The sequence below is a fragment of the Papaver somniferum genome, chromosome 9 (genome assembly GCF_003573695.1).
Source record: "Papaver somniferum cultivar HN1 chromosome 9, ASM357369v1, whole genome shotgun sequence".
In the NCBI taxonomy this organism is placed as follows: domain Eukaryota; kingdom Viridiplantae; phylum Streptophyta; class Magnoliopsida; order Ranunculales; family Papaveraceae; genus Papaver; species Papaver somniferum.
In genome coordinates, this window is record NC_039366.1 from 20969731 (window position 1) to 20984150 (window position 14420).

General features: G+C 34.8%; 1 long non-coding RNA gene across 11 annotated transcripts; it reads left to right on the forward strand.

Annotated features, from left to right (window-relative positions):
- The first annotated feature begins 6324 nt into the window (after positions 1 to 6324).
- Positions 6325 to 13690, forward strand: LOC113310604. Of its 11 annotated transcripts, none has more exons than XR_003341267.1 (10): positions 6332 to 6442; positions 7237 to 7285; positions 8147 to 8552; positions 8678 to 8834; positions 9031 to 9238; positions 9800 to 10508; positions 10953 to 11233; positions 11380 to 11445; positions 11548 to 12285; positions 13545 to 13690. It is a non-coding gene; the product is annotated as an uncharacterized LOC113310604 (long non-coding RNA). The 11 variants fall into 11 exon arrangements; XR_003341270.1 differs by lacking the exon at positions 13545 to 13690 and adding an exon at positions 9339 to 9375 and having other exon boundaries at positions 6333 to 6442; positions 11548 to 11821; XR_003341277.1 differs by lacking the exon at positions 13545 to 13690 and having other exon boundaries at positions 6333 to 6442; positions 9800 to 9982; positions 10358 to 10508; positions 11548 to 11821.
- The last annotated feature ends 730 nt before the right edge of the window (positions 13691 to 14420 follow it).

Genomic DNA, 14420 nt, shown 5'->3' on the forward strand with positions numbered 1-14420 from the left:
AGTTGGAGGCGTGGGAATACATACGGAACTAGGTGAACTATAAGTTTAGTTGTTTGGTCTTAACTATACGAAGTTGGTGTAATTTTGTGTAGCGGCTTAATCCTGAGAGTATTCAATTCTGGACAAGGTCCCAGGGTTTTTCTGCATTTGCGATTTCCTCGTTAACAAAATCTTGCTGTGTCATTTATTTTATATTTCTGCATTATAATTGTTTTATTATAATTAAAGTAAATCGCACAAACGTTAATTCCTATTTACTTGATAAGCAATCCTATTGTGTTTGGTAAAGTCTGAACCTTTGTATCAAGTAAACATACTTCGTTGTTGTATTGTCTCGATCTCGATCACACGAAGTGTGAACCGATTAGTTGTATTGTCTCGACTCTGTCCATAAACAATCACTTTCGGAGAAAGGACTTATAGGTAGGAAAAGTTTTATCTTGAGGTATATTTGGATACCCTCGCCTTTTCAGTAATCCAAATATTTGCAATGAATAGCCGTACCAATAAGACTAACGATTTCCCTTTCGATTGATAAAACAAGTTCATGAATGTACTTCCTTTAAACAAATGTAAAACATTGTTTACTAGGATGAAATCTTCACCATAAACCGTTCACATAATCATAACAGTATATACAAGATTATGTCGATGTCATATCTACGAAGTTCAAAAGATAAGTGTTATACTTCGTAGTTTAATCCCCTAATACTATGATCATACAGATATGACCATGAAACATCACTAGAGTATCATACAATATGTACAATATATAACATGACTTGAAAGATACGTTAGGAATGAAACAGTTCAAGTCAATATTACTAACCTCAAGAGGAAGGATGATGTCGTCGTTGTAGTTCGCTTATTTTTCATATTCTTTAGGTCTTCATTGTAATACTTGTATGTCTCAACATTCCTAGACTTTCTAGTCTAACTTAAACGAAGTTGACTCTAGTATATAATCAAGCGACTTAAGATGAGTTTTGACACACTAAAATATGACAATCAAACTTGACATACCAACACTTGGTGAGTTCAGCCGAGCCATGCTCTAAAAAATACGATCAACGTCCTCCTCAGCTTCATAATCAGAGTCAAAATTCCCAAATCCATCATCATCAACATGAAACTGAGATTCATTAACGGGTACATAAGATAGATTTTTTAGAATCAAATCTCGACAGATATCTCTCATGATTAGAAAGTCAGAGATTCCAATTTCCTTATTAAAATTGATGTGATTACCCATTTTCGATTCTATCTGCTCGTTTAAATCATTATTCATATCAACTGGAGATTTAGAGTGAGTAGTTGTTACTGATGTAGAGGAAGGGAAGGAAAATCTCTAGTCTAACATCTACCGAGGAAGATAGGATAGTTGCGAAAGATCCCTTCTACTGAGGTCCACAAAATCAATATTTATATGATCTGAAGTTTAATCTCTTCCATGGACATGAGTCTTGCTCCATGTAATCGTCTACCACGTTCCTTCCCTACCTCCCACATTGAAGAGATTCCTCTGATAAGTGAATCCAGTTACTCCTTCTTTTGAATCTCTCCAATCAAATCTCCAGACTTTCCTTTTGAAATCCATAATAACTCGAAAGATTTCGACTGAAGAAGAATTGTTGTTGAAGACTTCATGTTACATTAGAACAGAAAAATAAATTAGAAAAATTTGAGTGTCAAAGTAAAAACTTTACTACCCAATAAATCCCGACCCAAAGGAAAAGGATCGTAGATCCGTCCTTGAACGGTGGAGAAGTTCATAATAGCACACTTCTACATTGGATTAATCACAAGGATCAAAAAGGGTAGAAGGCTAAGTTCTCTTCACAAACTATCTCCATTCTAAGAAGTTCCAAGAATTTCGGAGAAGAGAGAGGATCAAGTCTGTATTTGGTGGGACCAGGACCCAGGTAGAAGATGATAAGTTGAATGTAATAATAATCAGTTTAAAATCCATCATTATTGTACTCTAATGTTGCTGGGATGGTGGAAAAAATTAAGTACAAAATACCTAATAGTCCTAGAAATAATATATTAGGATGAGTCTAGTTCAGTTGACTTAGTCATGTGTCTGTTTAGTCCTTTTTGGAAAAATATATTATAGTTTGGTACTAGAAATAATGGTTTGGTCAAGGGTGACGTCATGGATGATGTAATTGTCATCATGTAGTGGCAGAAATACCCTTTTGGGACCACATATATACAATAAATCAATAGAAAATATCTCATTCTCAGATTTACTTTCTCTCTCCTCTCTATTTTCAGATCTAGTTTCTTTCATCTCCATTTTTTTTCGTTTTCTGCAGCTGCAAGAAACGATGAAGATTTGGGTTTTTTCTAGGTTTTTTGATTTGCAGAGATGATGAACACGATTTGCAGACATGATAGAGACGATGAATTATATAAAGATTATGAAAACGACGACGATGAAGATGCTTCTTTTGATTTTTTTGCTACTGTTTTTGATGTTTTCTATGGTGTTGAAGACAAAGACGATGATCTTTTGTTTGCTGCTCGTGTTGAAGATCTCGATTGTTGATGTTTTTCGTGTTGATAATGATTTTATGTTTGTTGCTCGTGTTGAAGATCTTGATTTTGATGTTTGTTGCTCGTGTTAAAGATGAAGATCTGTTGTTGTTGAAGATGATGATGTTTGTTGGTGCTGTTGAAGACGACGAAGATGATGAAGATGCTGCTGCTGCAGTTCATTTCTGGAATGAACTCTGATTTTTATGGAGTTTTATCAGGAGTTCATTTCTGGAATGAACTCTGGTTTATATAGGTTTTTATCAGGAGTTCATTTCTCGAATGAACTCTGTTTTTATCAAGAGTTGATTTCTGGAATGAACTCTAGTTTATATAGTTTTTTATCAGGAGTTCATTTCTGGAATGAACTGTGGTTTATACTACGCCCGTTTCAAAAAAATAGGTTGGTTTGTGGTCAAATTTACACACAAACCAGCCTATTATTTAGAAACAGAGGGAGTATATTTTCTGAAAGATTAAGTGGAAATTAACAGGAGTTCATTTTGACGAATGAACCGCAACAAAAAATAAGTATAAATTAATACGGATGGATACTTTGGTCCATTTAATATTTTTAAATAATTATGGACCAAATGGAAAAGGTGATTTTTGAAAAAACCAAATAAAAAAGGTACCACCTAAAAAAGATCAAACGATATTTTTCCCAATAATTAAACTACCCAACTTAGGATATTGGTGGAATGCAGGGAAAAACTAAACTACCTAACTTAGGATATTATCGTAGCTAATATTCGTTAGAAATAAATAAGGGATGTACCATTTATTAGGAAACGTAACCCAACTACATTGGGAAATACTAGTTTTATTTGGAATATTAAAATCCCACTTCTACCTCAAATCAAATTGCTCATGCACTATAAATATAGGCCTAACCACAGCGTCATAACATCTAGAACGACTTTCAACTCATACCTGCAGCTTAAAATCTGAGAATGAGGAAGTTTATTGTTTCTACGTCTACATCATCAGATACGACCGATTCTCGAGATTTAGTTCCCGGAGTTGAGAATTTATCGTTGTCATCATCATCAACGAAAACATCTTCTGTTATTATAGATAAAGTAATTAGTGACATTGATCTATTAACTCTTATTTCACTAATATGACCGTTGCCACCGACCGAAGAAGAATCTGATGATGCGGTTTGTCTGCGATTATTTTCGTCCCGTTTCAGAAAAGGTGATACTTTCACTCTGTTTCGGAAAAAGTGATACTTTCTCTCCGTTCCGGAAAAAGTGATACTTTAGCCCGTTTCCGAAAAAGTATCACTTTTTCCGAAACGGAGCGAAAATATCACTTTTCCCGAAACGGAGTGAAAGTATCACTTTTCCTGGAACGAGATGTGAAAGTATCACTTTTTCTGAAACGGAAAATTAGTCGATCCATAAACCAAAATATGGTCGCATGATGTGTTATGCATCCTTTGTGGTGGTTTGAATTTTCGAGAATTGTGCATGTTGAAAGTTAAACCAAGATATGATGATTTGGTTTGTGGATCGACATATGATGTTGATCCAGTCCAAGTGGATCAACTGCTGCAGTTGATGCAGTCAAGTTGGATCAACATACGCTGTTGACACACTGTGCGATATTTGGAAGTTGGAGCTAACTTGAGAAGCAAGTTATGTCGGTTGCTGTGTTTAGAGTTTTACTATGTTTAGAGTTTTTTTGTGTTTCTAGAAGTGTGCTTTATTTAGACTTTGTTTTTATTAGGAAAGTACTTTGAGTGATTGTCAAGTTTGTGAGACTATAAGTAGGCTATTGAGCCATAAGAATTGTACACCAAACTGATTATCAATGTAGTCTTTTATTTGCTTCCGCGTGTGCTCTCCTCTCTCTTGCTCGATCCTATAGTGCCTAAAAATGAAAGTATCATTTTTCTTCAAACGGATGGAGTACATCGTTTTATTAGTTGCAACGCAAAATTAGTTGATGCATAAACCAAAATTTTGCACATAAATTATTATGTATCCTTTGTGGTGGTTTGTATAATGGATATACATTTATTTTCTAAAATTGTGCCTAAAATGATAAATACCTCCGAATTTTTCATAAAAACTCTAAATTTGATATTGTTGTTTGTACTTGTTGCGTAGAATTTTTTATAACCTTTCCAACGAGATAAAATTTGTAAAATTCCAAGGCACGGATTTTTAGATATGTTATATTAAAGTTTGTTTTCCAATTATACCCCTAAAAAGATAGGATACAAAGAAGTTATATTAAAGATAGGGACATTTTTGGTTTTTAGCCCTAATCATTTTCAATTTTTTTTTGTCAATTGATGACTTAGATTTTACAAAAAAGTGGTCATATAAAGGTCCTCCCTCGCTTCGCTCGGCCGGCCCAAATATGTCTACCCGCGAAATCACTCCTTGTATTCAAGTCGGTATCAAAACAATGGTTCTCTATCATTTCCGACCCAGTTTTTGCTGTTAACCACTTTCGTCGACTCAATCATAATATCGCTGGATTCTTCTTTGAAAATCAGTCTCCTAGAAAATGTTTTCAGGAAGTTATATACGATTTCCTTCTTCTTGATGGTGGTAAATTTGAAAAAGGGTATGAAGGAGAGGAGGCGGTGACCAATACCCCTCGGAAATTTGGTGATACGGCTCCAGAGCCAGGTATATATGGGTCGGTTCAGGAGTTTCGTGTCCGAATTACTCAATCTTGTAATGGTCTTTTATGTTGCAATAGACAGACTCAATATGGGCATAAGTTCATGTCACCTTCTACATTTAAAACTTTCATTTACAGTCCAATCACGAGGCAACACAGATGTCTTCCACCATCCCCTTTGAGAGATAATGTTCCCAAGCGAGACGATTGTTTCATCAAGGTTTGCAGTATTAGTTTAGCTTTCGATCCAATTAAGTTGTCTGCATTTGGAGAGATGAACCCTTCCGCCATGATTTACTGCTCCCTCCGTTACTAACAGGCCAGTTTTTTGTTTTTGAGAAAATTAAGGAAATTAAGAGAATTAATTATTGAAAGTGATCCTCTAGACACTTGTCAATAAAAGAAGTGAAGTGAAATGGTCCCCATGACACTTGTCATCCAAAGAAATAAGTGAAAATGGTCCACATAACACTTGTCATCAAAAGAAGTTAAAAGAAAAGTGGTCCCAGAAAATTAAAGTAACATTTGACTTTCCCAATTAGGAAACTGGCCTATTTTTTTGAAATATTTATTTATAGAAACTGACCTATTAAAAAATAACGGAGGGAGTATATTAAAAATGTACTCGTCTAAAACAAACTCTTGGAGGAAGCTCAATTCTCTCCTTGTAAATCCTTTTTACGGGCATGCTATGAGGGTGGGGCCAGTCGGTTAAAGACCAGTCGGGGAAAGAGTTTTGAGTTTGGTAAAACTCAAACTTGGTCGGTGAGTGATATTTGGGTTTATCCCAAAGTTGGCCGATCAAAAGTTTATGCCAAGCTTATGTTTACTTATTCCTAAAGTCTAGGAACTTAATAAACAAGTTAGGAAATCTTAAACTTGTAGGATAAGTAATATCACTGTTATAAAAGAAGATGTCTTTGATGAAAGAGTCAATCAGTGGACAGGATTTACCGAAAGTTATCATCTGACGGTCGGATCATCTGGATGGAGTCTGACTTGGACGGCCATGAAAATTTTGGTTATGTTACGGGATGGGATGTGGGTCGCTTATTGTGGACGTCGAGATATCGATGTCCCTGACCGGAGGGTCTAAAGCCCAGTATAGTCTTTTCAAGTATGTTTTGTATCTGTCTCCCTCGCCTAACCCTATTTTTCCTTATTTTTTCCTTCCAATCCCTCTCCTCTCCGAAGCCAGGCTAAACTTTTCAACATTGCTCATCCACCGGAAGAAGAAACACAGAGGAAAATCATCTGTAAGGTTTTAAAATTTCAACCTAATCTTTACCCCTTTAATTTCGGTGTTAAATTGATATTGAAAATCCCACCCTTTTATATATTTAAGGTTCAATTTTACTTCTTTTGGTAGCAGTCTTCCAATTTGAGTTTCTGCTAATAAATCGTTGAGATCCTTCTTCATCCTCCTCCGTGTTTCACTAATTTTGAACTTATGTCTCAATTTGAAATCGAATATTACGTCCTGAATTTTTTTGATCAGGGTTTTTGTTTATTTTCTAGGTTTGATTGGGTTTTTATTAAAATTGTAAATATTTTGCATCTTAAATTGACCAATGGAACTAGGGTTTATTTGATCTGGGTGCTACAACTATATCGATAGGGGCAATGGGATTTAGTAGGTGGCGATAATTGGTTTAGGGTTAAGGTGTTGATCATAGAGCTGTTTTTTCTCTATAACCATGCTACTTCCCATCGCATTATCCTATAGAAGCAGAGACCATAGTGTGATATTGTCTCAATAGTGTTCCAGGATCAGGCTGTATTAATTATTAGAAGGACATTCTTAATTACTATAACTATGGGAAACAGTACACACACATAAATAAATAAATATCTATGCTCAGGTAGCCTTGATAGAAGCAAAGACCAATGCCGCACTTAACTATCTTTGTTAATGGCAAGACAATTGCAGAACTTCAGTTCTCTAAGTTAGTTGTGGAATTGATCATTTGTTTTCATGTCCACACACAGCTCGGTGTATACGTTTTGCTCTTTAAGCTTATTTATTTGTCTTGAACAATCTTTTTATGGATACAGACCCTTGCTAAAGACCTTCCTTGGAAAATGAATCTGAGATACTTCAAGGGTAAGCAAATTTTGTCAAACATCTTTTCAGCAAAGATCTCAAATACTGTAGTGAAACAATTTTATTGTCCGGACTTAAAATTGTTAGTTTTCCTAATCCTAACCATTGTCAGTAACATCTTAAATATAAATTTTCATCAACTCACACTCACTATATACATAATCTGAGTTTAACTTTAGTTTCAAGATGGATCTGCACAACTGTTAATGATCACCAAGGTTATGTTTTTTTTTGTTCGTACAATTGTGATGTCTAATTCTTCATTCAGGATTTCAAAGTCAAGTTTAGCAGTAGTTGTCACTCCCTCACTCTTACATGGTGGGTTTCTCATGTGAATCCAACGTTGGAGTAGTCACTTTTGCGTGGTGGTTTTGCCACATGGATCCATCGTGACACTTAACAATGATATGTATATAATTAAATCATCAAAAGAAATGCTTCAGGCTAGGTGTCTGATATAAATGATAACGCACATGTTACGTAGTATTTGGGGTTTTACTTAAGCAAGTTTGTAGATATCCACCTTTCTAAATGATTGTGTAGTTAAAATAGATAAATTGGTAATTAGATTCATCATTAGATGATTACATTTCTCTTTCCATGGGAGCCAGATGCTGCTAGGCTCCTTCTACTTAGCCTAGAGCCTTGAGCATTGTACAAAGGCGTGTTGTAGGAAAACCCATTTACTTTCTGGGTGTAATTTCCACAACGTGGGCGTTCATCTTAGCAAGAAATATTGCATTAAGATAATGGCTAAAGAATTTGAAAAGCATGGCATTAAGATTTCCTCCATATCTTTATATTCTTGAGGTCGATGGTGTTGCTTCCTTTTTTAGTGATTCTACTTCTTTTTGCCTGTAGACCGGTTGCTTTACTCGATCATACCTCTCGGGGGAGACTCAGCTAATGTTGAGCATTTTTGTCAGGAGTCGAAAACTTTTTTAGTCCAAGTCCAACATTAGACTAGAGAAATTTAAGGCTCTAAATAGAATGTGCAGTGACCTATGAGCAGCAAGGAGCGACAGTTTACTGTACATGGATTGTGATATGTGTTTCAGTGAACTCAGCTAATGTTGCAGTTGTTGTTGCATTCTTTGTTCTACTATTATTGGTTGGATCCATGGGGCTATAGATTTATTACATGTGACACTAAACAAGAGGAAAAATAATTTTGTTGGCATACTTATCATCTGAATTGTGCCCTTTGGGGAGATGAAGCAACTGAAGGAATTTAAAGTCGAGTCCATTTTTTCAGCAATCAAAAATGGTAAATTCACAAACCAGTGTATTTACTTCTAAATATAATATGGCTTCAATATCTTAATTGCTAAAGCTTCAGTGCTCACACACTTAGTTTTGTGAGTTTGTTAACACCCTTAAATATTCTTACAGGATGCTACCGAGTCATTTCTTCGTCCCAGTTGGTTTCGTGGTCTCTAGGATCAAGTGATAATAGACATGGAGGCCCGTTAATGAACATGAGTTTCTCCTAGATTCAGCAGTTTACTAACTACTGAGCATACAACTCTAACCACCTCCAATTTACACGGTAAGTAAATTAATTGAAGTCAACTAATTCTCACTAAGCTTACCATCACTTTAGATTTGTAATTGCATGTCTCTCTTGCTTATGCATAACCAAATAAGGTAGACGTGTCTGTAGTTTAGACTAAAATCCTTTCTTTTTTAACGATCAATTTTGTGGTCAACAAATATTATGAGCAAGATCATTTGCACCATTGCAGGAACCAAAACTCAAGCAATGATATGAGAATTACCAACGAATTGCGTAGAAGAATTGATATACAACATTATTAATGGAAGAGCTCAAGAATTTTTCATCAAAAATTAGTAATCCTAAATATTTTTCATCAAAAATAATAATCTTTGACATACAGGTGAAGAATATGGAAGAGCTCAAGAATTTGTACAACATTGTTTGGGCTTTCACAGGTAAATAATAATATATATGGAACTGCAATTACAAACTATCCTTAATTACATACACACGAATTGATGAAATGCTGGCTGTCGTGCTTCTCCATTTGCGCAGTCTAACATCGGAATCAAGGGGTATATCCTACCGACGGGTCAGTAGTGTATCTAGCTTGAAATCCATCTACGTGAAGGATATATATAAATGGTCCAGTAGTATGTTAATCGACCTCTTAATTAATGGATCCTATAATTGCTGTTGGCTGTTACCTTACAGTACAAGATGTAATCCATAGATTACTAGGTACTGATGTCATCCATTTGATAACAATTAGTTTATAGGAATGCTCGCTCAAACTAGGTAGGTGTACTCAGAGTGTCAAATTGATTATCAGACGTCGGGGTACTTGACTAAGCAAATTGGAAAAAGATAAATAAATAAATATAGTTTTGTAGGCAAAATATTGTGTTGCCCAAAACTTGAAGTATTTATTACATATGGGAATTTAATATAACAATCTGATGTCATGGCAGACTTATTTTTGGGTTATTTAATCACATTTCTATTGATTTTGTTAGATAAGAAGCTTAAAGTGGGAAATGATTTGTGACATTTTGGTAATGGGACCATGGATGTCGAGAAGATGTGATAACAGAGATTCCTTGAATGATGTTAAAAGGTATGAGAAAGTTGGCGATGAAATGAAAATGCTGGATTTGATGAATCCTAATGGGTTCTTTGTGGAAGATGGCGGGATTTGGGTGAGACGTGTAGTGGTTGTTCTAAAAGACTTAAGTTACCCACTTTCCTCAAGTTTGCCTTATGCATTGCATTGTTGAACACTTGCATGAAAAGCGTATTATTTTGTCAGTGTAAATATGGAATGCTGCATTATGTATGCTGAAACATGCATGAGTTTTTGTACCTTAAACAACTAACGAACTGTGGAATGAACCAATACAATAAGTCATGGCATGAACTAAATTGCCGTGTACATCACAGAGTTACATTGCAATGTGGATAGTCGAATCTACCGTTGAACAATAATCTGAAAATTGGAACTACATTACGTTAGATGCATAATTAGTTACTAGGTCTTCTGTATACTGATTTTCGCTATTTCCGTCCATTTTCAGGTTGTTAAATGGTTTTTTGTTTCCCATTAGCTTAATTTATGGGTTTGCCTGAATAAATCCCATTAGCTCAAACATGTGAGGTGTTACCAAGTATGATATTTTTGAATGAGTAGATAGTTGAAGTCATCAGAGTCCAATACTTCAAAAACAGGTATGGAGGAGCTAAACTAAATACACATTTAACAATGCACGGTAATATTTTAGTATCCATAGAGATATTTCATCTGCAAGACCTATACAATAGAAAGTAATGATCGATTTGCACTTTTCCGTATGTATTTAGAACTTGCTGCTTATGTTGTCACAATAAATTCAAATGTCAAGGCATGTATCTGAATCACTTGGATATGGAGTAGTTGGGTCAACGAAGGAATAATATAAACAGAGGAGAGTCGTTTCATAGAAATCTTCTGAAGGTCTTAAGTTGACATAATGATTTGCAATTTTTTGATTTTAACACGATGTTCTGTTTAGAGGAGTTAAATTGGTTGCTCCTTCAGAAGAATCATTTCTGGATTGGATTAATACTCACTTTGTAGTATCAATATTTTGTATGCTTAATTGTGTCTTTAATGATTTTTTATCTTTGTTTCAGTCTAAAGAGTTCCTTACGAACTTTAAAAGTTGAGATCCAATGGGAGTAAGTTAAGAGGCGCACATTGCAGCCGAGAAATGCATCTGAAGTTTACCTAGGTAAATACTATTGAAGAAGCTTCAAGTTAAGAGGATGGCATCATATTTGGGGTTTAGTAAAATATATGACTCAGGAAAGATGTAGGCACATTAACAAACATGGGTTAAAAGGTTTTCAAGCTCATGACCGAGTGGCTTCTGATTGTCAACGAAACCTTTTACTCTTGGAAGAATAAAATCAAGGTGGTTCTTTTCGTGTTTAATCTCCATATTTTGTTTTAAAGTACTGTTATTAGCTTACTTTTAGTATTTTTGATTGGTGTCATTTGTTATTTGCCGTTTCTATCGTATCAGCGACTCACCCATCTCTGTCACTGTTTTCTTTGTAGGTTCAGTTTGGCTTTAACTATCTTGAAAATTGATCATCTATATGTGGCTAGCAACTATTGGTCTGGGTAAGGTGTTAGTTTTCTCTTATTATCACTGAATTTTATTTTACTTTAAGTTTGCACGTTCTTATGTTAATTTTCTTTCGTTCTTTTGGGCGGAATCATCAGGAAGCAAGAGAGATATTCAACTTGATGTTTTTAAGAGGTGGGATGCCATGCAGATTTCATTGCTGTTCACTTTCCACAGTAACTCCTTTTAGACAATCCTCAAGTATATAGATCATTCAACATATAGAGTATGTCCTAAATTTTTAAAAACTAACAAACAACTAATATGCAAAGAAAAAGAAAAAGGTAGACAATTTTCTTTTCCAAGTTCAACAAACAAGGTACTCTATATGATGGACATTTTTATTTTTGAGGGCAGTTTTTTCTCCTATTAGATTTGGCTTTCAGAGAACAATACAGGTTGCACGTGATTAGAACACGCATGTCTTACCCATTGAGTGAAAAATGTTTCATTGCGAATATTGTGGTATTCGAGTTGAGGTTGATATGTCTTGCTTCCGGACCATCTTCCCTCTTTTTCTACAACAAAACCATGTCAACAAAATTAATAATGGTTAAATTCGTCTTCTTTATCACATTGTCGTGTATGCAGGTTCCATATTTTAAAAGCAAGTATAGATCGTTTTTATGCATGGCTGCCCACACCAAACTTTTTGCTGAGCTCAGCCAGCCTATATCTTGGTGTTAATATCCTAGAAGTAGAAGCTACTGGAGCAACAGGTCTATCGAACTATCCTTTTTTACAAGTGCTATGGTAAAAGCCTTATCAGTCTCAATTCAATCGTGGCCCAAACAATATGAGCTGATGGATATCGATGACTCGGTGATAGTAGTAATGTAAGTGAGCTACAAGAACCAAATCCCCTTGGTATACATATATCAACCACTCACTAATAATAGAAATTTAAGTGACATGAAGAAAAGTTCAATAACATTTATAATTTAATAGTGGAACAATAAGGACAAAAATTCGATGTATCTTTTAACGATAAAAGAGGAGTACCCGAAGCTTTAATCTGCCGTCTGATGTTAACCATCTGTATCAAAGAAAAAAAAATTGATTGTACTTACTCGGCTTTCAGAATATAAGACGCAACATGAGAGAAAAGCCGAACAGTGAAAACACGGAAAGGATTAATAAAAACATCTAATTGGATGAGCTAATGTATTATTGAGTTGAGTTGGGAATAACAAGCAAACTTCTTAAGATATTTTATCCGCAAGTAATATAAGTCAATTTTCAGGCCGATAGAAAATTCTTTGACAACTTACTTGACATTATGCACGATAAACGAGTTTTCTCCGAACGAGCAAGGACGAAGAGAGAAGCTCAACAAAACATAAAAATAATCCTACATAAAGTACAAGAAGGGACACACAAAGTACCATCAAAATTAAACATACGTGTATACATGATTTGCAGTAAATTCTAGACTTTGATTTTAATTTAGAAATTACATGGAGTTGGTAAAATATAAAATAATCAAGATTTACGAATAGTGTCATAGCGGTTTCGTCACGAGATAACGCGAGGCTCATCATCAAAGATGTACAATCTCATAGGTTTTATAAGAAACCCTGCATAGGGGTAAAGAAAGGATTGTGCAATTAAATGCACATTGATCAGATGTTCATATTGTTATGATTTGCACTAAGTTTAGCTAATTTTATGTTATTAACTAAAGTAATAAATATTTCTAAAGTTCTCAGTCGAAGAAGACACTCACAAGATATTTACAAAACTTCGAATAACGATGTTGTTTCACTTAATGTGGTGAGAATCGTATAAAATAAAGTAAATTGTTTCACCAATTAATAAACTCAAGAATAGTTTTTTAATTGCAATCCCACATATCAACAAATGTGGACGTCTATCAGTATAAGTCTTATAGGTTCAGTTACTCACATATCAGGCATACCATTAGTTTAAACATAATATTTTATTAAAGTTACAGTCTGTTTGTAACCTCTTCTTATGTGTCAACATACACTAGAAATCAATTGCATGCAGTGTTGTTTGTATGCTTGCTAATTATCGACGAAGTTTTTGCATCAAACAATTCTAATGTTTGTTGTGCTTTATCATCTGATGATAGCGATGAAGATACACAAACCGCGGATAATGATGGAAATCAAATTGTTACTCTAGCCATTTGTAAGTCACTACCTTCGCGCAATGGATATTACATATGTTCATATTGTGGAGCACTGGATTGGATTGATGGAAGACTGGCTAATTCACCTAAGAGGGAACCAATATTAGGAATTTATTATCGACACTGAAAAATAAATATTACTTTACTGTATGAACCTCCTAAGATTTTGAGGAATTTATATGACAGTGATGAAGACCATTCGACATTAATCCAAAACATATTGTAAAATATAATGCATTTGAATGCACTTACCTGTCTCATATGAAAATTGGATAAAAGAGATTTAAAAGACAGAGATCTGAGGTGTTTTTGAATACATGGGGACTTCGGCATAGAACTTACGTAATGTTGCTCCAATATCGTCGTAATGATATGGGCAAGACGTAGTTTCCTGTAATTCACGTAAAAAATAACAACAACATATATGTTCTCATTACTACCCGAACTATCATGAATGTTTAATTGTCCCATCACTGTGGATGTTCCTTCTATTGTCACATGTTGGTAGATGTTACCCATCCAGTTTTACTTATGATATACCAAGTGTTGATATATGAAAATAATTATCCCTTAGCAGGGCTAGGAAGTCCCCAAAAGAAAGGATAAACCCACCATAGAACATAGGGGACTTGGGGAATAAATCCCAAGTCCAATCAGACATGTCCATGAAATGGAAAGGACAATGAAGGGATATATGGAGAAGTGGAAGGTTACATTAGGAGAAATGGTAATAGTTGTAAATAAGGAAGCTTCTATGACATGTGGCATGATGTCATGAGAAGAAAGGTTTTGGGAAAATCTTATATAAGGAAGTAC